Source organism: Columba livia, chromosome 1, assembly GCF_036013475.1.
Source record: "Columba livia isolate bColLiv1 breed racing homer chromosome 1, bColLiv1.pat.W.v2, whole genome shotgun sequence".
In the NCBI taxonomy this organism is placed as follows: Eukaryota; Metazoa; Chordata; class Aves; order Columbiformes; family Columbidae; genus Columba; species Columba livia.
The window spans coordinates 5825036-5847908 of record NC_088602.1 but is presented as its reverse complement, the minus strand read 5'-3'; the positions used below and the strand labels follow the sequence as shown (position 1 = coordinate 5847908).

At 38.7% G+C, this 22873-nt stretch overlaps 1 protein-coding gene across 16 annotated transcripts in view; it reads left to right on the top strand.

Moving 5' to 3' along the window:
• TENM4 (teneurin transmembrane protein 4) overlaps positions 1-22873 on the top strand; it is a 1656871-nt gene that overhangs the window by 1093664 nt on the left and 540334 nt on the right. The window lies entirely within an intron of this gene.

Below are 22873 nucleotides of genomic sequence, written 5' to 3'. Positions count from 1 at the left end.
TCCCAGGCAGTAGAATACAATAATCTCTTCTGCTGCACTGTTAGAAGCATCTGTGACATGGTGTTTGCGTACATCAAGTGGTGCTTTCCCAAATAATTTCCAAGTCTGGCTCAGGAACTATTAAAAAACAGAGATCATTCCCACCAGGCTCTGTTTATGCATCTCTGTTGTTCATGAGGCTAAGAGAGGTTACTAACTTAGACACTTACTACTCCATGCCAGTTGGCCTTGATTCTCTCTAATGTTTTTTGTACATTTACATTGCCTCTGTAGGTGTAGCCTGATTTAGTACAGCCCTTATGAGACCAGCATCCTTGGGGCCAGCCCTCACAGCTGTGGTAAGCAGAGTTCGGTTGTCACCCTTCTCCATCAGCATACAGGGCAGAACCTTGGGTATATCTTCCCAACCTCATAGTGTAGAGTAATACTGAGGAAGTGGACAAATAGGGCTTAGATTCAGCAGTGTTTTACACCAGGTTTACAGCATTGTTTCTGGTGGAACTCTTTGTAATCTGTTACATCTAACTTATTTGATAAATAATGTCTCCATCTTTGGGTTTTGCACTGATATTGATAACTGTAACAATTTTGCCATTGTACCAATGCAAAGTCTTGACTGATGGAAAACTACAGTTAAATGGGTGTTATAAATGCCTAGCACTCACCCAGGAAAAAAATCCTTCCAACATAACATAAAGTTTGTTCAAAAAAAGGACATGGCCTCTACCCCTCACAACTGTGACTTCAGTAAATCAAATAATGGCAAAATAAAATCAGCTACACAGTAAAATCAATCAACCATCAAAACGACAAATCAAAGCAAAAGCAAAAATTGAAAATTCTCCCTTCTGAAACCTAAGAATTATTGCCAAAGAGTGACGCCATAGCAGCACCATGAAGTCCCAGATCTTTTCTAGCACTCTTGGTTGTTCATGAAATATTATGTGGGATTTTTTTTTCTTCAGCTACTGTGATGATGGAGAATAATATAATATAATGCCTTAAACAAAGACAGATTATTGCTATGTTGAATCCAACTATTAATATTTATGTTCTTAATTAATAATTTCATGTACTCTTTTGAAAACTTTGCAAACATTTGCCACCCTGTGGAAGAAACAGCTGTTTTCCTCATTTAATAGCAGGGAAATGAGGAGAATGAATATATATGTCCTGGTCTTTCTTTCCAGATTAGAGTGGAAGAGGCTGCCTCCCAATTCTGGATCCTGAAAGACGCTGGTTTAGCTTCTTGATAGATGGTATAATAACAGTGTAGCACAGCACCCCTTTTGATATCAGATGTACATGGAAATACCGGCCCATATAAAGTGAAACATTGTTTTGTTTATACAATAAAATATTTCACAGGTATGACATATTGCTAAGTGTAAAGCAATGCTGGCAATTTACATCCACATGTGGAATATAAAGATAGGATTGTACATTCAAAACTGCAAACAACTGCTGCTGGAATTGTGTTTCCAAGCAGATCGGTTGTTTATCCCCATTCCTGTGCAACTTGCTTCAGGAAAATATCATTCTTTTTCTTTTAGGTTCTCCTGTAGCCAATCTCGATGCAGCACCTAATGCTGAAAACACTTAAACTGCTAAATCTAATTTTTCCATATTTATTTAAACAGAGATCTGAAATTAAAACAAAAAGCTGTCAATTCCTTATTTGATTTATCATTTCTTAATATAAAGGATGGAAGAGAGAAAAGTCAGTTGTTCCCTTTGCAAATAATTCTTGGACTCCTGTTGAGAAAATTTCATTGGCACTGTTATCTGCTCCTCTAGATCAAATGACTTTTTCTAAAATGGAAAATGATTACTCTGAACATTCAGTTCATTTTTACTCCTGAGTATTTTCAGTTTTTTAAAAAGTAGGATCCTTTGTTTCTTTTTCTGATTTCATGGTTACAGCGTGAGGCAGACCAGGTGAAGGTACTAAATGTTTATGGGAGAAGATTTCAGAAGTACATTGGTTGATATCTTAGCGGAAATTGTGTTTTGCAAAGGAAAGAATAGGGGTTTATTCTGTCTACTTTTGGGCTTCTAACCGTGGTAATTATGTTAAAAGTTCGGTTGTTCTAGACTGTTTAGCCAGTGGACAGAAGCACCTTCATCTGGCAGTGGGTTATTTTTATTCCTCAAAAGGATTATACTTTTAATTTAGCAGCTCAGTTAAGTGTTTAAAGTCAGGCTGAGAGGAATCTGTCCCCAAAATCCTAAAACACCAAGCTTTAGCTGGATGTTGAGCTATTCATTTTGGTAAATCATGTGGAACCACCTGGAAAAGGTCTTCAAATGTGCAGAAGGCCTCTGGAGAATGTTAACCTCATCCCTGGGCTGGAAGAACTCCACAGTTTAGGAGTTTATTGTGATTTTCCTGCTCAGCTCATGTAGACTGTGTGGGCTGGAACATTTTCAGTGGATGGAAGAGGATGTATGCATGCCAACATATATGTGAATCTTCTTTTCTCTAGTGAGTCATAAAGCTTTATGGGGACTATTCCCACCTGGAAGCTGCTCTACTGTTTCCAGTAGGATGCTGGCACCACATTGTTCCTGGGATTTTTCAGTGTGAGTTTGTCACCTCATACTTGACTAGAATAGGCTGTTCCTCATTCTGCCCGAAGTGCCAGTTTTCACAGTAATGGTGCTTTCACTGTTACATCCCTTTTACAAGCAGGCAGTTGCTATTTGGGGAGTACGGGCAGGAGTGGATAAACACTCATAATGCCACCATCCATCCAGTCTTTCAAAGGTGATTATATTCTCCACCAGGCATAATGCTCTTGGCTTTTTCAGTTTTTCTCTACTGGGCTGAATTGTCAGCAGGGTAAATATTCACCTTTCTTCGTAAATAAGTAGTGGCTTTATATCAGACTTAGGTCCAGACACAGACCAGTAAAGCCTTGAATAGCACTGGAACAAGGCAGCTGCACAAATGTGAGAAGCTCATGCAATTTCTTCTGGTTAAGATTCACTTTGAGGTTGTTTACCCACCCTTAAACACAAATAGGGAAGGTCCATTATTTGATCAGACCTGACTCTCAAACAGAGATCTCATTATAGTGGCTTTCAACAGCACAATTGTGTTTTCAAGCTTTGAGAGGTGCAGCAGCTCTTCATTATTACCAAAATGGGGGTGAGGGAAAAGATACTCATCTGCCTTTCTTTGTCTATCATGCCTGGTCAAAGACTGATCCAGAAAGATGTCTCACATCCCACCATGCTCTGGGAGATCAGTGGGTAGCTTCAGATATTCTGGCTGAACCCTATTTTTCCTGAAACTATGTACCTGAATTATCATTCGAACTAACAAAGGAGGGTACTTGGCACTTTAGCAAGCACGGAGTAGTCTACAGCCACAAACATGACCAACACTTGCCTGGTACTACCTTAATTTTCAAATTGATCATATATAAATCTCTGCCTCAATCTCTCTTTCCTTTCCATCCTTTCCTTTTCCTCTATTCCTGATTCACTTTTGCAGATGAGATCAGGGTCTTTGGGAATAAAATCTCATTTGAATTCAGAAACCAACTTTTAAAAGTAACTCAGCACAGCTAGCAAGACAACATCTGATCTGTTCAGTCTTTAATCGATTTAATAGGGGCAAGGGCATAGGCAGGCAGGACTTAGGATTTTTCTTTTTATTTCCACTGAGCCCTTCTGGGTATTTCACAAAGCTACTAAAGTTCATGTTCTAGGACAAGGTAAAATGTCTTTGAGGCATCGAGTAGCACACATTTAATGAAGATAGAAAGCCAATCACTTAACATCAGATGAGGAACAGCAATTTCCTTCAGTCTGGCACTTTGTGTATTGAACAAAATTGCATGAGAGCTTTGAGCACTAGGAGAGCTGTCAAGCGGCCGTTTGTCTGGGAGCTGGAGCAGTCCCCTTGGAAACAGCTTAAACCTTTTAAATGAAAGCATTACAAAATGTACATCTGTGTGTAATATATTGTCCATAGCCTCAACTGTCAGGGGCCAGGCAGCACAATATATATATATATATGTATATGTATACTTTTTTTTCCTGATAGTCATTTTCATGCTTTCACATGTAAACAGAATCTCTTTAAAGATTTCAGAGCACTTGGTTGCTCAATAGACAAGCATCTTACAAAATGTTTGCCCTTAAAACTGGTTCAGCTGTGTTATGTGACCTTATAACATTTACTTCAGAATTTGTGATACTCCCTGGGCCTTTCTATTGCAAATACATAGAGATTTCTTGTTAGATAAGGCAAAATGAGAAATTTGACAGTCACCCTCTGAACATTATGGTGAGAATTAGGGTTTTGGGGAGGAACCTGTTGATAGACATACTTGTCATATGTCATCACCTATATGTAGCACTGGTCCAAATTAAGAAGTCTGTATTATACCATCATAAGTGATCTGTGAGTGCGAACTCTGGGGAAATGTGTTATTTGTTTTATTTTTCTAGCTTTTTTATAAGACAATGTATTTACTTTACTCCCCGTATTTTTTCTGGCAACTATGAAAATGGCTAATAAAAAAGACAGGAAAAAAGAACACAAGGGTGATGCATATTATAAAATATATTCCCCTGGAACACAGTTCACCTCACAGTCTCATACTGCTGTAAAAGTGGGGCAGCCCTTCTGAAATCAACTGAGTTTTAACAAGGAAAACTGCTTTAAGTGAGAGGAAAATCAAGTCTCTTTTTTTCTAGTCCTCGCTTTCTCTCTCAGATTTCCTTGATCCTCCCTCTGCTCATCTTCTCCCTCAAAGCCTCCTTGCAACTTGTACTCCCATCAGCCACTTTCCTTAATGAAAAGTAATGCTGAGCACTGAGCAGATTCCACTTCAGCTTTGACGCTTCGAAATGGATTTAAAGTATCTGACAGAGCTGCAAACTACAGCTGATTGGGCATTTTGGCAGTTTAAAACTATTGCTTTTCTTTCTTTTTCTTGCCTTTGGCATCTCCCTTTTTTCCCCTCGCTACTCCCACCTATTTCTTTTAGTCCCAACCGCATGTCTTCTCCAGCTTCCCCAAGAATTATTCGGTAACAGATATTGGTCTTCAGTGCTAACACCCTCACCATGCCTTGCTGAGAATTCATCCCATCAAACAGGTATTTGGCCAATGGGATCATAAGTCTGTACAACCAGATTACAAGATCAACATGAGCTGGTGTTTCATCACAAGGTCCTTCTCAATAGCTTTTGGGTGAGGGTTGCAAGGGTTGGTCCACCCAAGAGCATGGCATTGACCATCCCCATGAATATATATTTACAAGTGAGAAAACTGAGAGCTGACTAAGTATGTTGGTGAAGAATCTACAGCGGAGTTCTCATCTTCTGTTACAAGCACAAAGACATATTTTCTGTTGATTTATACTGAACTTGATGCAAAAGAGTAAAGAAAAAATAAGCTTCTTAAAGAAAATCCCATTCCATCTCTTTCCCTAGAATAACTTTAGAAAGTGGTTACACTGTAGTCATCTTCATTGTGTAATATTGACTGTTTATCTGCACTAAAAATCCAACTCTTCCCTCATTTTCCAGCAGGGCTTTCCTGTTGTTTTCCTATAATCACAGGGAAAGCGATGCTGAATTTGGGAGAAAATACAACGAGAATTGGTCCCATAGTTCACAGAAGAACAGTAGAGCTGTACTGCTGCTTTCTGAGAGTTTTTGTGATGATAGATGGGATTGTGGTTGCTGTTTTGAAGGTATTATTCATGCCATGACAGCATTCCATTGGGATCAAAATAAATCCACAGCAGCAAAATAAACAAGCGTAAAACAGGCCTATTGTAAGCAAGTGTGGGAGAAAATAGTAATTATATGACAACTGGGTAGGTTGTAGAAGTTGAAAATTGGGAAAGCCTCCAATCCATGATTTAAAAGACAGCTACTGTATGGAGTAGGAGTTTATAGATCAGCAGAACAAGCTATCAGTTTTCAATAAAATATTAGGAGTAGTTTAATGAGATTAACCTCCTGGGAAGTGTGGTGGACCAAGTTCAGAGGTGCACTTGGAAGAGACTCCTGGCTTCAAGCCACACCTGGAAACTATGGTTGATTTGCTGGGTAGAAAGAAATTACATCTTTTTTTCATTGCCCTTATTCCTCAATTCCTTCTCCAGGCTTTAATCTTCAGTTACTCTGCTCTCCCTGCAAGTAATCTGACCACACAACCCAGTGTCTCCCAGGGAGATATCCCACCATCCTTCCTCACAGAGGACATTGAGTAGTATTCAGGCTGACAGTTCTTATGACATCATGGCTTTCTTCTCCTGTGGAAGAAGAGGGGACTGTCCAATTTCATCAGGAGTAAATAAGCAAAATTACTCTAGAACACTGATAAAATACACGGGTTAGAGAGTGAGTTGCTTCTGGCTGATATTAGCTATCTAAAAACCAGTTATCTAGCAGGTTCTGAATTTTTTAAACAACTTCATGAAGAAACATCCTTTGAAAGCTGTTAATCACAGCACCTCTTTCCCTGACAGAAGAGGTCCCTGAGTCACAATTTGTGGGAGTTTGGGAGAATATTCATCAGATTTAACTCTCAGTATGCTTGCCTGTTTTCTTACTGGTTTTTTAGGTGTCCATGTTTGTCACCTGACTTGATGAGTCACTGGTCCAACCCAGTGCAGTTGTTCCTGAGTGAATCACTTGGACCTCTTGTATCAGTAATAGAGAGAAGGAAAATAATTTTCTGGAGGGGGTTCTCAGTGCCTAGTTATGGAAGAATCCCAGTGACTAACAGAGCAGAAACACCTATCTCTGAGAAAGTTTTGTCTACTACTGGCTCTGCATCATGAAAAAGAGCAGTTAAGTGGTGAAGCTCTTCAGATATTGGATTCTGGTAGCTGATGGAGGACTAGGGTAAAAGAGATGAGGGATGAGTTTCTGAGAGTTATGATCTTTTCACTTGTAGATGGCTAATTCCTTTTAATAATGACAGTTTTCCAGGGGTGTAAAGCTCTGGAAAGTGATTGTGCTTTTTGTTGAATACTTGCTGTCCACGCAGTCTATTTGAACAAATCTGAAGGAAGGAAATATCTAGTTCTTCCCTGGGAAGTGGTTTACAGTTTTCTGGATATGACTGGATTAACTGTCTATACTTCTTCCTTTTCTAATTTCACCCCATCACATTTAATTCTCCACCCTCAAGCAACCCTAAATAATTCCTACATGAACTGCTGTTCAGTAATCTAATAAGACAGTAAAGTGTGCCTTGACATCCTAACCAAGATAGTAAATATTTAATTTAATGCACTCTATGAGAAGCAAAGTAAAATTAAATGAAAAGTCAGATAAAATGAGCTTAAATGCAATAAATACCAGTTACTATTCAGTGCCGAGAAGTTGCATGTGTATTTGTTTCCTTTCTCTTAGCAGTATTGGCAGCCTAGTTCTTTGTGGTTTTGAAATGGCAACAGACACCCACTTGCAAGACTACTTCATCATGTCTGTTACAATAATTACTGACATTATTGGCTTTATTGTTTGGCATCCCAATTTATTTAATTTTTTTCAGTTAGCTGCAGAAGTTCCAAAAATCTGTGTTGCTGCTTCGTTTTTTTTTTCTTTCCTTTTTTTGGTTTCCCTCAAAAAAAAAGCTGTAGAAAAAAATGCAATAAATATTGAGAAATTATCCATTTTTATAAAATATATTTGGAAAACAGAAAGCAGATTTAATCCAATTCTATTTTTAACCCATGAGGTAGAAATATTCAAACACAAGAAAAAATAATCCTTATGCTCTCATACCCACTTTCAGTTTGGTAGGGTATTATTTATTTATGGTGCCATATGGTTATGTATTCCTCAGCAAACATTGTGCTCCACCCAGAACCACCTATGCTTTACCACTTTGCCATTTTCTTTTGGGAAAAAAAAATCATATCTATCAACTCATCATCTAACTCTGAGAAACCATTTACTGGAAGAGGAATTTCCTTGTTAGCGTATGAAGAAGCAATACTAGTTAAGATCCAAATTAATCCAAATTAAGGACTGTACAATCATGTCTCCAAAGCTTCCTAGAACAACTCATGAAGATTACTGCAGGCTTCTAATCTTTAGTATTAATTTTTTTTCTTTAATATTGATTATTCAAGATCAACCATATTTAGATTTTATACCTGAGAGAAAAATATTGTCTACAGATATAGCATTTTTCAGTCAGAATCTACAAATAATGAGCGTGTCCTGCTGTCCAATGCAAGTACACTAGTTGGTTTAATTATTCTAATTTTAAAAGCACTGAAACATCCACATCTTTTACGCTTTCTTCTGAAACATTTGCTTGAAAACTGTTGAATTTTTGTATCAGAAATTTATTTCAAATTTCATTTTTCTGTGGGATGATCTGTCTTGTATCACACTCATGTTGTTGGGAGTTTCAGTAGCACAAGGTGGGGATATAAACACACTCTGTGTATCTTTTTCAGGAATCCCACCCATGTCTTAGTCCCGTGGGACATCACGGCCTTTATTCTAGTCTGCAGTGGTGTTCGCTCCTTGAGAAACTGCCAAAGTCTGGAAAAACTTGTCCCTTTAATAAAATTCTCGTAAGTCTGACTGACTGCCCACACCACCCAAAGTACACTAGCATTAATGGGGAGGTGCTGGAATTCACTCTCACATGGAAAATTTTGAAATACTGAAGTAGTTTCCTACAGAGTGGCCACTTCCAGTAATAAAAGCATTGTTTCTAATATACTATCAGTGATTCTACTGTTAATTAATTCAAGGAGAAGTTCTGACCTGCCTTCCAATGCCTTGCTCTGTCATTAATTTTGCTTTAGAGCTACAATTAAATAAAAAAAATGAACATCACTGCTTTCACTCAGTCCTATACTTTTCATTTTGAAGGTCAGTCTAGTACAGAGTCATAAACTGGCCTAAATTAGGGACCTTTTTCAAACATGGCAGGGTGTCTCGCAGTCAAGCAGGAGTCTTCCAATCTTTCTGAATGAAAGATGCTAGAAAAGGATAATTTTCCCTTGATTATCCCCAGGTAAATGCTTCCTCTTGAAATGATGTACTCATTGATAGATAGTCAACCCCCTGCACTGCAGACTGGTTTATATCAGTACAATTATTTGGAGCATAATTAACAGTTATTTTGAGGAAGCATGCACAGGAACAGAGTCTATTTTGCATCCATGTTGGAACTGCAAAGACAGATATACAATAAAGATTATCACTGAAATCAATAGCAACACAGTGGAAAAAAGAGGGAACAAACCGGCTAAATAAGGCATTGTTTCTGCATACTCTTTGTTCATTTTAGCACCACATAGTAATAAGTTATTTGTTGCAGTCACTGCAACTTGTACAAAAACATTTTGGATGTTAAAAAAATATGTAGTTTACCTTGTAAACATAATTTTTTGAGACTAGCGACAAAACAGGATCCCACTGGTTTGTACAGCTACTTAATACATGGGACTTGGTTCCTTCTAAAAAGTATGGGTGGGAAATTGCAATAGATAACAAAAGACCCATGTCTAGAACCGGAAGAAAAGGATTTAAGATTCCATTCCGATGAATTCCTTTGAGGATTAGGTAGAGGAGTGTAATTAAGGTTTCTGATCTTTATGGAATGTTCCATGTTGTTAAACAAACAATAAAATTCATAGTTATTTCTATAATAAAACTTAAAGAGATTTCTCTTGTTGAAATAAAATTGATGTACAGTATCATATGGTAAGCAAGTATCTTCATGTTTGGTAGATTTAATGGGATTCAGGGATTATGCCATGGCAGTGCTTGAGAAGCCAGGTTGTAATTAGAATTTCACCTTAACTTCTTAAGTTTGTTATAGATTAATGAAGCTTTAATTTGACAACGAATAGCGGAATAATGGAATACTTTGGATTAAATTACAAAGGCTAAAACACATCAGTAGGCACCTGTTGCAGACCTTGAAATGAAAGAAATTTTAAATTCCTTAGATGAGTACTATACAGGATATAGTATTTGTGTAGTACTCAAACTTTCTAGACATCTGCTGGGTAAAACCCACTGTTAAACACAGATCATCAAAAATATCCCTAAATTACACAGACTAGTTGTAATCTGAACACATCCATTTTTTAAAATTCCATTGACTATGGGAGAGCTTAGCCTGTTTCTGGTGTGGATTGTCTACACTGTAGACACCAAAAGTTAGGTAGAAGGGTTACATTTGTCTTTCTGGCTAGAGTGCAAAGATAAGAGAGTGTTCCAGGGCTGTCTTTTGGCATCTGTACAGTCAGCCCTACTGATAAAAAAATTAGTGTTCTAGCTGTGAACAAGGGTGTAGCACTCAGTAGGATCAGAGAAAGACATAAAAGGATAAAAGGACTGAACTAGTCAGATCAATTCTTATCCAAATCTTCATAAAGGCCTTCCAGCTTGTCCCTCAAAATAATAAGCTTTGTTTAATTACCAGGAAATAGTAGAATGAGAACGGGAGATGTCAGAAATACGTGCTTCAAGTAACAAAATGAGATTTGACCTAGAAAAATGTAGGCTAATAAATCTGAGAGGGAAATAATCTAAAGCACAGTTATTAAGTCAGACAAAGATACCTGGAAAGCAGAAATGTCAAAGGAGACCTTGGGGTTTTAGCAGACAGCAAATAATATATATGCATGCTGGAACGCTAGAGAATGACAAAAAGGGGTGGTGTGATTTGCATCTGTACGTGCAGAGTCTTCATTCCTCTGTCCACAGGGAGGTGATTTTCTTGCTATACAGCAGTGATGAGATTGCACCTTGAATCTAGTGTTGGATGTTGACAAATTGAAGGGAATTCCAAGAACAGCAGCAAAAATCATTAAGGGGATGAACAACCTGACTTGGTAGGAAAAAGAAAGTCATGCACTTAAAGGATAAAGGAAAAAGATTGTTTCTCTTATCCCAAGGTGACAAAGACAGGCAGGATAGGATTATGGTAAACTAAAGAAAATCTGATCTGCAATGCAGGAAAAAATTCCTGTTGCAGCATGACTTAAAGAATTTCCCAAAGTATATCATAAAAGACATTTACATAATTATAAGGTGATGTCAGCATGAAAAAGTTAATCAGAACTTAATTTGTTCTGGCATTTGTTACAAGTAACTTTTGTCATTATCAAAATGAAATGAAATGAGATTCAGTAACCCATGTCTTCAGATACTGTTCATTTTGTGCATTTGATGACATGCAGTTTCCTGCAAGTGTTACTGGTTTATTGCTAGTTGTATTACACATATCATGATGACCTTGCATGAAGTTATTTTTCTGATCTACTCTGGGGAATAAACATTAACTCCTTGTGATTTTCTGCCACCTTCTACTTGTTGTTCAACACAGAGTTTTATGAATTGCCTTTTGGCTGTTCAACACAGTTTTATTAATTGCCTTTTGGCTGATGCACTACACATATACAATTTTCTATTCAGCAGAAAAGTATTCAAGATGCCTAAGTCAGATATCTAAAGAACGTAGTTTGAACAAGCTCCTCAGTATTTACTGAATAAATTAGTATCAATGCTAAAAATGGGAAGGAAGCAGTTAGCTGTTTGCATTGAAAAGAAAGGATAAGCTCTGTCACTTGGACTGAGTTAAAATGCCTTTCTAATAGAGAATATATTTCTTATTTGGTATGGATATATAGCAATCAATACTTAAAGACTCCTTGCTGAGAGGTTTCACTAAAAAAATAATTTAGTCAATTAGCAGTAAAACATTCTAAATCACTGAGTGACTTTAAACCTTGTTTGAGCGGGATACTTCATCACATACTCCATGGTAGAAAAGAATTTGGAGCGGCAAGGGTATGGACTAATAAGGCTCTTCCAGCCATAATTTCAATTATCTCTTTTTCACTGTTTTACATTGGCCTCCCTTCACAGCTAGAGTGTATGGCCAATAATACAGGAATCTCATTTCTTCCGCTATTTAGCTATGAAAAATTAATGGCAATTAACTTACAACAAGTTGACAGGAAATAGAACCTTAATGCTATTAGAACCTTAAACTATGGAAGCTCCATTTGCTTTTTCATCTCATAATCTGTTAATCTACTTTAATATTTATGGGTAATGATAGCTATATTAATTTCTCATTATTTTCACTGCCTCCCTCCTTCCCCTTGTCAACTGAATCTGTTTCTTAAAGAATAAACACTCATTTCTATAGTCATTTTCCAAATGTTTGTTTGACAGAATCATCACATTAATGTCTGTCATGACATGAATTTTATGTGTGAGCATCTTAGGAATTTCTTTACCCCCCTGTTATATACGGGGCTGGGATCAGTTGTGATCTGGATGGGAAGGAGGAAAAGGATTTGGACCTGCTCCATGGCTGCTCTGCAGTCACACAGGCAATAACTGGGGCTGCAGTGGTCAATGCTCTAAAATGCTTGCCCACCTCCTATAGGTCGTAGTAAACCTGCTACTTTACAAAGGGATCTCACAGTGAAAGGACTTTGAGTCGACTTCATCAAGTTATATCAGTTTTCATGTAAAAGTGGTCTATAGATTCCTGTGTTTTTATTACCAGAAGGATTCACTGTGAAAGTGTGTTTCTCACATTCATTAGATTATATTTTAAATGAAAATTTTCTCTTTATCCTAAGAGAGGGAACAAGAGGTTGTGCATAGAACGTGCAAATTGGCTCTGCAACCCAGCTGGCTAGGACAAATTTAGTGGACCTTTTTCATTAGTTGTGAAGGTCATATCCCATTGACTTCTGTGACACTGCACCAACGTAATTCAAAGCACAATCTGTTCCAGTAAAGTTGGATTTCATCTCCAGTTCTGAGTTTTAAGCTATTTAGTAGTGTGAAGTGAGTGTAAAAGTTTTGCTGGGGTGATCGGTTGTGATTTAAGATTTTTTATGCATTTACTTTCTGGTTCATAAATGACTATTCAAGGAAGGCAACAGAGGAAAGGCTCTTTAATTCCATTTATTTGATCATCACTTGATTCTACGCCATGTTCATTCCTAAAGGAACATTCTCACATGTTCCACAATGTCTGAAAATATTTAAATTGAAAATATTTCCTCCATTTTAGAATTTTAAAAGTATTTGAATCTACCTCTTGGATTGCTGGGCTCATTCTGGGTACTAATTTGATTTAGCTCAGAATTTACATCTCACATGTAAGACAAACACCTTCAGGTGGAATTCAGGAGCAACATGGCTTTTCATAGGTTTGGCCCAGTTTATATAATTTTAGATAACTATACCTAAACAGTTCTATAACCCACAAAAGGCCAGTTTGTGCTGATGGGATGAATTCATCTAACAAGAAGAACAGCAGTTTGCTGCTCTGGACTCCTGTCTCCTAGGGCATATCTCTGCCCCATGTCTCTTCACTGTAGAACTGTGGGATTGCCAGCACCTTATATACTTATGTTCGATTGCCATATGAGATTTCCTAATTGAAAAGCTAATTGATAGGTTTAGTTTTTTTATGATACAATACTTCATCCAAACTGTATTTTCTAGTAACTGCTGAAGAACTATAAGGTTTTAAAGGACATTAAATAGTCTAAAAAAATACCTAGTAACAGTGAATTCAAACACCTTGTTGATATCTAGTGCCAGAAAAACAGTGCTGCATGTTATATTCAGCTACAGATTGGATTCTTGTAGCTGAACAAGTACCATGTGGTTCTGCATCCTTGTTTAAGAGGTAGACCAGCTTCTTTTCTTCATTGTCACTGTTACATTAACATCCAGGATGTTTTTCTTTTGTTGCTGGCCTATTCCCCAGATGATTGTTTTCAAGTGGAAGGGGAGGTAAATCTGACAAGAAAGCAATAATTCATAGAGAAAATGACAGCCATAATGAAGTGCTGCAGTGATGGAAATATTTCCCCAGCAAAAACGTGCAGCCCAGCTCACCTGCTGGAAGTTCACTGACTTCAGTGTGTCTCCTCCAGACTTGACTTTGGCCCAATGCATTTTCCTAAGCATAAAATGTATTTGCGATTTGAGAGCTCTCACTCATTGATAAAGTTGACCTGAGTCTTAACAATTGTTGCATGAATCGAAGCATAATAACTTATTACCCAAGTACTGTTTTATGAATGTGCTGCCTGATTAATTGTATTGTGTATGACAAGAGGCAGCGGCCTTCAAATAAAAACCATGCATGTGAATTGCGTGTTTGCATGAGCTGATCTCTTGGCAATATTACAGAAAAATGAGAAAAGCACCTCCTTAGCAAGGACTTAAAGAAACTTTCCTCTCCTTGTCAGGCCATTCATTCTAAAGAAAGAAGTAGAGGGCCATAATTCTTCCATGAAACCAGGTAACAACCTTTTAATAAGCATCATTAAGTCTTTAGATTGAAATAAGAGGCTATCTACCCTTTTATCCCATATTATATTGCCCAGATTCCTCTTTGCCATCCTCACTGTGGTTAGATGAAAGCCCCCTGTTTTCATATTGATCACTAAAAGCACTTTCCCCTCGTACCAGTTCACTGCGTCACTTCTAAATACAGTTCATCTGATCTCTCTTACTTTGGCTGCTGTTCATTTACGTCTACAAAAACTGTAGTTTCAGGCAGGTCTTGGAACCAAATGATCATGTTTCTTACCTCATTCCAGGGGATAACATTAGGATCTTTGTTTAGGTGGGATTCAGAGTAAAACTAAAGCTCACTTTGCTTTCCCATGCATGCCTTCGCACATGCACACCCATATATATATACAGCCCTCTTTCTCCAGAAGGGTTATTTGAAGCCAGAACAGTAGACATCTGTGTGTGTTAGTGTCATTTCTTTTCACTAACACACTTTACAAATGCAAGATTCTAGGGAAGCATAACTGTACTGAAATGTTACCCCAGGTACAACCTAAGCTCTTTGGAGCTGTGGATTGAGTGGTTCTCAGAGTTATTATTTTTCACTGGCAAAGAGGGAGTTGCTCTTCAACAAGGAAATTAAGTGATACAGGCAATGAAGTTATTGGTTTAGGGGATATAAATAATGTATTTGTAAACAGGTCTTAGCTTCAGTTGCAGCATTTCCCTGCAGTCACTTGAGTGTGGCTGTAGCTCTTAGGTCCACTTACAGTTTTTGTGTGGATGGAATTTTACCAGTGTGAGACTCAATGGAGCACTTCCATGTCTACTTTGCCTTCTTCTTTTTTATCCCTGCCAGACCAACACAAAAAAAAATCCATATTCTAGCTTGAAGGAAAACCATCCACAATTGTAAGAACCAACCTCACATGCCAGATAGACTGGAAACTCAGACCAGCATTTTAGGAGACTGTTCTTGGACTAAAGTAAAATGACAAGCACAGACCCACACCGCAGGCTATATTTTATGGACATAAATCACCGGGGTATCTGCTGTGTGCAAAGCAGTCTGCAAGGTGCAAACAAACAAAACAGAACACACAGAAAACTTGGGTTTTTTTAAATAATTCAACCTTTTCATAGCCTAATTCCTACCAGTCTTAGGCAGTGCATGTCCCCATCCTGTTTACATTAATGTTCATCACTCTGATGTTCCCCAGCTTCATTTTATGATGACACAGGCATCACTTTCTCTCCTGTGTTCCTCGTGGGCAAGTAAATTTCTGTATGTGTCTGATGCCTTGGATTAGGTTGTCAGTAAATGAGAACACTAAGCCCTGGCCAGGCTTTACCCTCCCTTCTCTTCCCACAAGATTTAATTGATCGGTTTCATCATATGCAGCTTAACCTTATGCAAGAACATGAAATAGCATATGGTTTCCATCCCAGCAAGATAATTGATCCCCAGGTGATTTCAGTCAAGTGTGAAGAAAAAAGCATATTGGGGTTGTTTTTGGAAGGGACAAGAAAAGGAAGAAGGAAAGGAATGATTTCACCTCCGGTAGCTTTTTGAACTTTGAGCCCTGAAATCTCAGGTTTGATGAATGCACTCAATCCACTCATTATGGGAAAGCTGAAGGAGGTCTCAGGGTCTCCTGATCATGAAATCAATGCCCCAGGGCGTCAGTGTGCACAATGCTTCCTGCACCAGCAAACCCAGTTGCATATTCAGCAAAGAGCTCTCTTGTTCTTGCTGGCCTGATGGCAGAAGCACCATCTCTCTCAAACAATGTTTGCGTTTAGAGAGATAATATTGTTCCTGGCTTCCCTTGCATCCTCTAGGGAGATTAACTCCACATTGGACCTTCAGTATAAATTGTTTTACTTGGGCTTCTCTTCCCCATTTGCAAGTTATAAGCTGGTTTTTTTGTGTGTTCTCTCTACTTTATACTTTTCTTTCTATGACATTGCATCTGTGCTGTACCGGCTGATGTATGATAGGAGAAGAGTTGTTACATTTGTACATCAAATCCTATATCCGTAGTCTGCCCTACACAGTCAAAATATATTTGTAGGTTTTACATCTGATAAAGGTCATCTTCTGAAATGCAGAGGTGCAGAAGAATCTTCCTGAGTCTGAAGACAGATTAGCTGCAGTGATCTTTGCTGCAGTTCATTTCTTTTGTAGGAGGAAGCTCGACATATTCTGGATGGGTTCACCATTGCCTAACAAGAAATGTGAATCATGTCAATACATTGCAGTTGCAACATAGGGAATTTTGAGCAGCAACAGGAGCAAGTACTGGAAAACTTCACAGGGAAGAGAATTAAAGAAAATAAGCCAACAGCAAGGCACAAAGGCCTCTACCCTTCCTCCTTTGTCTTCCACCAAATTGAAGAAGGAAAGATGCAGAAAACAACATTTTTCTTTAACAAATTCAGATGGGAGATGGAACTCCAAGTATGTCACTTTCCTGCTAGAGGTAGGATGACAGGAAAGATGAAGCTATCATGCAGGGAGCAGGACTGATCCAGATCTGACAAGCCTAACTCAGCTCAACAATCTTGACTCCCTCTTCCCCAACCTCATCAACAAGGGTCACATCTCAAATGTTTATGCAGCACTGCACCATAAAGTGTTGCGCTCTCTTAAAAAATGGTCCCTGGCATCAAATGCAGTGGGGTGGCAGATGTTGTGGTCCTGGGGACCCACGGTCAATGGAGACCTGTTGTATTGCACATCTCATCTTTGAGCTATTGTTTTATTCAATGTGTGTTCTCATTGCTCCCCCTTGTTCTCACAGACTGTCCAGCTTTGAGTCCTGGAAGTTATAATGCTGGAGAGATCTGTTGTCTTGCTGTCAGAAAGTAACAGAGCCAGGGTTGGACATGTTGTCTTACACCAGGCAGTTGCCCTCAGATCTTGTTGTATGAGCATCTCACACTCATTTGCCGGATTTACTTCTGGCTTGGAGACTGAGCCTTTTCAAGTCAGTGAATCCTGGCAAACAGTTCAAGCACCTGCCTTGCTTCTGGCTGAATGCTGAGCAGAGCTATGGTTGGGCTGCTGCACAGCACCTTTTAGGCTCTGAAATTCTGGATCTGTTAAGAGAGTTCTCCTGCAGCTCCATGCGATGCTCCTTTTGTCATCAACCATCTGCCAGTTCCTTTGGCTCCGCAGGTATAAGCATGTGTGCCAGCCTGGTATGGTGTTGGCACTGAAAATTCCCCAATAGTGTATGTTGTGTGCAAATAAAATGTTTTATTCCAAATATGAAGCAAATTTTTTAACATTCAGAGAAAAAAGGCTCCAAGCTCCCTGGGGAGAGTGAAAAACAAAAAAGAAAAAAAAAAGAAGTAATTATCATTCTTGACAATATCAAAAGATCAGGTGATAAAGGGAGAGGGGAAATATAATTTGTGATAGGATCAACACATGATTAGTCAACAAGCTGTATGGAGGGCAGCTGATAACATCAAAATCTTTGTGCATCAAGTGGTGCCATGGTAGCAACACATGGCTACCAGGTAGAAAATGTGTGCAAGGGCAAAACTTCATTAGGGTTGACAAAATGGACCTGACGTAACTGGTCCTTTTCGAGTCTCAGGAAATATTAGACTATTACTTTTGAGCTCTTCCTCCAATGAAATGGGTCACAACCATTTATTGCCAACTGAAATAAAAATAGGGGAAAGTCACACTTGAAAGAAGCAGTTTGTTTCGACTACTTGCCATGTGTGGTTGATACTCCAGTAAAATTATCAATGTTTTGCTTTGCCCATACTGATGCAGAGCTATGGGATTGTATCCCTGCATCTGGAGTAACGAAGGTGACAAAGATGACACACAAAACCATTACTCCAGCATGCCTAGAATGATACATGGTGTTTGCATAGCAGCTGTGCCTGACTGGATGAGGTAGTTCCCATTTTACAGAAAACTTCACTTAATTGCAGGGAATTCTGCAGGTAAAATATCAAGCAATGGCCACTGGCTCCTTTTTCACATGCCCAGGTGACGAGTACACCAGAAAACTGGTATAAAAATCTCTCTATGTGAGATTTCTCTTGCCATGGTGAGGCAGGTGACACCAGTGGCCAGTTATGAGGATTTTGATTTTTGTGTGGGTACATGAAAGAGCCAGGGACAGAAACCTGGGAATCCACTTGTGTGGCTTCATCTTATGGATTCAGAACTACAGAATACCATAGAAGCCGGAAGGGACCTTGGAGACCATCTAGTCCAACCCACACTACTCAAAGCCGGGTCAACTACAGCAACTCAGGGTTGTATCCTACCAGGTTTTTAATATTGCCAAGGATGGAGATTCCACAGCCCCTCTGAGCAGCCTGTTCCAATGTTCAATCACCCTCCTCCAGTCCAAAAGCTTTACAGGACTCAAAGATTTTAGTTTCTCTGCTGTTGTTTCCACAATGAAGAAGATGCATATGTGTAGAATAATAGCCTTTATTCAGTGGACCAAAAAGTTCTCTTTACAAGGCGTAGTAACCTGTTGGTGCCTTAATGAGTGAAGCATCCATAAATAATTGAGCTTTCTCAGCTGAAGCAGGGTGACCCTTGTCCTCAGTATTATTCATCTTATTTAATAAAGGATGTTCTGGTAGTACATTCAGGATCAAGAAGAGTTTTGTTAATACTGGAGGACGGCACTGGTATTGTAGCAAATTAATGTGCCTGTTCCTACTAATGATAAATGGGTCTGTCGTCAGTTCATCTGGCATTCCGCCTCTAGACTTACATAACTGTTTGTGGATATACCCAAGGGTTTTAATAGCTAAGGTTTCAGCTTTTGCAGGTCATCAGAATTCATGAAAAGCACGGATTTGGTAAATAGTAGTCTGAGGCAGAAAAATAGAGGTGAAAAAAATAATAAAATAAAAGTGTTCAGGGCATGGTAAGCTCTGTAAAATGGGCCAAAACCTGTCTGAAGGAGAATCTTTTCAGTTCTATTTCAACCAAAGTTCAGGGAGAGGAGGAGAGGAGAGGAGAAAAGGAAAATGTACCTAAGGAACATTGGTGGGTCCAGGCTGATTTAGCCTTCGTGGGTTAATTGCTCATTGGAAACTGGTGTTTTCAGTGGTTCTCAAATTGCAGGAAGTGGTCTGAGGCTCAGAAGGAATAATGACTCAAGGAGACGTAATTTCTACGGAAGAACTGAGGTCCTGCAGTTCTGCTTTGGAGGGAACACAAGCCACAGAATGAAATTCCCCACAATTTCAAGGTTAGCAGAGAAGCTGGTGGCTGGAGGGGAGAAATCTGTAGAGGGAAGCAGAAAATATGAAACAATCTCTGTGTGTCTGGGTGCGAGTGATGTTGTGCCACGTAGCCAATGCATTTTGTCCTTTAGTCAGGAATCTGAGCTGAAAACCCCTTTTGCAAGGCCCTTGTAAGATGCATAGCAGCTCTCCCATTCAGGGTAGTTGGTGTTAACTAACAATTTCATGTTAATTTATAGAATCATAGAATCCTTTTAGTTGTAAGAGGTCCTCAAGATCATTGAGTCCAACCATAACCTAACCTATCTCTAGCACTAAAACAAGTCCCTAGAACCTCGTGTAAATGCCTTTTAAACACTTCCAGGGATGGTGACTCCCCCACTGCCCTGGGCAGCCTGTTCCAATGCCTGACAACCCTTTCCAGGAAAAATTTTTTCCTGATATCCAATCTAAACCTCTCCTGGTGCAACTTGAGGCTATTTCCTCTTGTCACTTGCTACATGGGAGAAGAGACCAACAGTCTCCATGTTACAACCTCCTTTCAGGTAGTTGGAAACAGTGAGAGGTCTCCCCTCAGCCTGCTTTTCTCCAGACTAAACAGCACCAGTTCCCTCAACCGCTCCTCATAAGACATGGAGATGTTGGGATCTGGACTTTGAATTGTTTTAATGGTTACCATATTCAGTTAGATAAGTGAGGAGTGGAAGAGGGAGGCAGGGAGATGCTCTGCTCATCTTGATATTCCACCAGCTGAGAAGACAGTGATGGTCATGCTTAGCTTGCACCGCACTTGTTGATGCTTCTGATGGTTTTCTATCAACTCACTCACACCTGAGAATTACGGGACCAGCTGTTCACAATGACCAAAACACACCATTACAAATCAACCCACCAAATTGGCAGAGGCACAAAAGTTACCTCTAGCCTAAATTTAATCAGCAAATCTCCCTGGAGTCAGTGGAGACACACTCCTTTGGAGAGCAATTCAGAATAAGAACCTGACTGCAAGGGCAGCATTCACCTTTATGACTGTTCTCCCTTTGCCGAGAGTCAGTGGGATCAATTTGTAGCTGAGTGGAGAAGAGTTATATTGGCCAAGAAGCTGTCCCAGTATCAATAAAGCTACCACAGTGTGCTTTCCGTGTCACAGAACTACCATATGTCTCCACTTATGGGGACTGGGCATAGGGGCTGTGAAGGGAAATGCTTTCCTGGACGGGTTAATGAAACAAAAACCAAGCAGCTCTGCAGCCCTTAATCTCCCCAAAACCCATAGTCTCAGCCCTCCTGTGCTTTACTCTGTGCTGTGCTTCATTACAGAGTCTTTAAACACCTAGGCTAAAAATAGAGAAAATAATTTCAAAAGAAAACACAACCTTGGCTCCTTTAGTTCAATGTTTGGAGAAGAAGTAAGGTTCTTCTTGGGTTAAACTTACTAGATTTTTATAGTTTTGTTTATATAGTATTATGAAGCCCAAGCACTATGGAGTAGGCACCCAAAATTTATACCCAACTCTAGAATATTTAATAACTCAAGATAAATTAAGGTATTTAGAATTGAGAGTTTTAAACATTACAAGGTTTTTGTTCTTTTTTCTTCCAAATATGGAACTCCTATTTCCAATTTAGTAACAAGATCTGACAGTTCGGTTGTTTTTAATAATAATCTTACTTACAGTACTCCAGGAGCTGCAGCTTCAAGAAGAGAACATAAATGAATGTTTGGAGTATATAAAAATACTCTCATTTAATACCTTGGGGTTTGGTGGAGTTTTTTTGTTTGATTTGGTTTATTTGTTTGGAGATTTTTTTGTTTGCTTTCTTTCTTTTTTCTGTTGGAGGTGTTTTTTTTTTTTATTTGCTTTTGGTTTTTACAATTGAGAGGCATCTGATACCAACTTATTTTATTTTAATCATGTCTGGAATATACTACTCATTGGAAACAAAACACATAGTTACTTAACATGCAGATTTTAGCTCAGGGATTTGAAGCAGTCTAGTTAGCTAAGACACATACTCTATATTTCCATTAACTTACTCATGGAAGTTTGTCAGGACTCACCAGATACCTTTGAATAATCTCAGCTCTTTTTTTGTATTATGATTTTTTTTTTTCCTTACTGAATTAATATTTTAAATACATTAATGGAGCTGTTGGTGGAGAGAAGGTACGTTGTTTCAGCTCCTTCGCTGCTGTAAATCAGCACAGTGCCACTTAAATCAGTGAGGCTAGTATTTACCCCAGCTGAACATATCCTGCTTCGGTTCTAATATTAACCCAGTTAAAAATAGGAGATTTATATTTAAACCTCTGCTTCCTGAAGTGACAGTAGGTGGGCCAACTTGTAACATGATCAACATTTACAGCATTATCTCTACTGGAATCCATTTATGTCAGCTCCTAACAATCAAAACATAATGGCTTTTTGGAATTGCCACCTCTTTAATTTTTACAAAAAAATGAAAAAAGATGTTAGTTAAAAAAAAAAAAAGCCCTGATAAAACATGCATTCATGTGCATAAAGAGCATAGAATTTGAAAATTTTTGCATCCTCATATGCAACCAATTCCCTGAAGCAGCACTTAGGGAAAGGGATGGTGTTCTGGCATCTACATGGGAAACAAGAACAGTAGTGGGGGAGGATCTCAGAACCCTGTTGTCAATGCATAACTCATAATTTAGTGCATGATTTAGTTTTACAAGAAACTTAGAGACATTTGAGATGCCCAGAGCCATTTGAGATGCCCAAACTTATTTAAGAGAGTGGCAGAGAAGACGCAGGATCTGCAGGAAAGTCATGTCTGTCAAAATGGCAGCTGAAGGACAGTCATGATAACTGGGGCATCTCTGGTGGCACTGGACAGCTGAGCTGGGTTGTGTCTTATTTCTGCAGTCACAATTTTTCAAGTTATTTTTTGATAACACTGAAGGCCATGCAAATCGTGACCTATCAGAAGCTCTTGGCCTTTAGCAAGATAATATGTTGGCTCATTTTCACTGCTGTGCCACATATTACACCTGTGAGTGCTGTCACTAAACTGAGCGACATTACCCAAAAATGCTTCATGGTAAATTTATACATAGATTTAAGTGCCTACAAAATCAAATTTGGGTTCAAGACTCCATTAAATATTGAGCTGCTAAAAAAAAATGCTCAAGACATAACCAAATTAAATTTAAAATGCCTGAACACTGTGGATCATGGGACTGAGACAGTAAATTTTATGTACATTGAAACAATTGGACTTATCCAGGTGTTGGACACAGGGGTCTCTTTCCTCTTATATCTTGAAAAAGACCAACATAAGACTGTAAGAACTACAATATTTTAGTAATATCTTT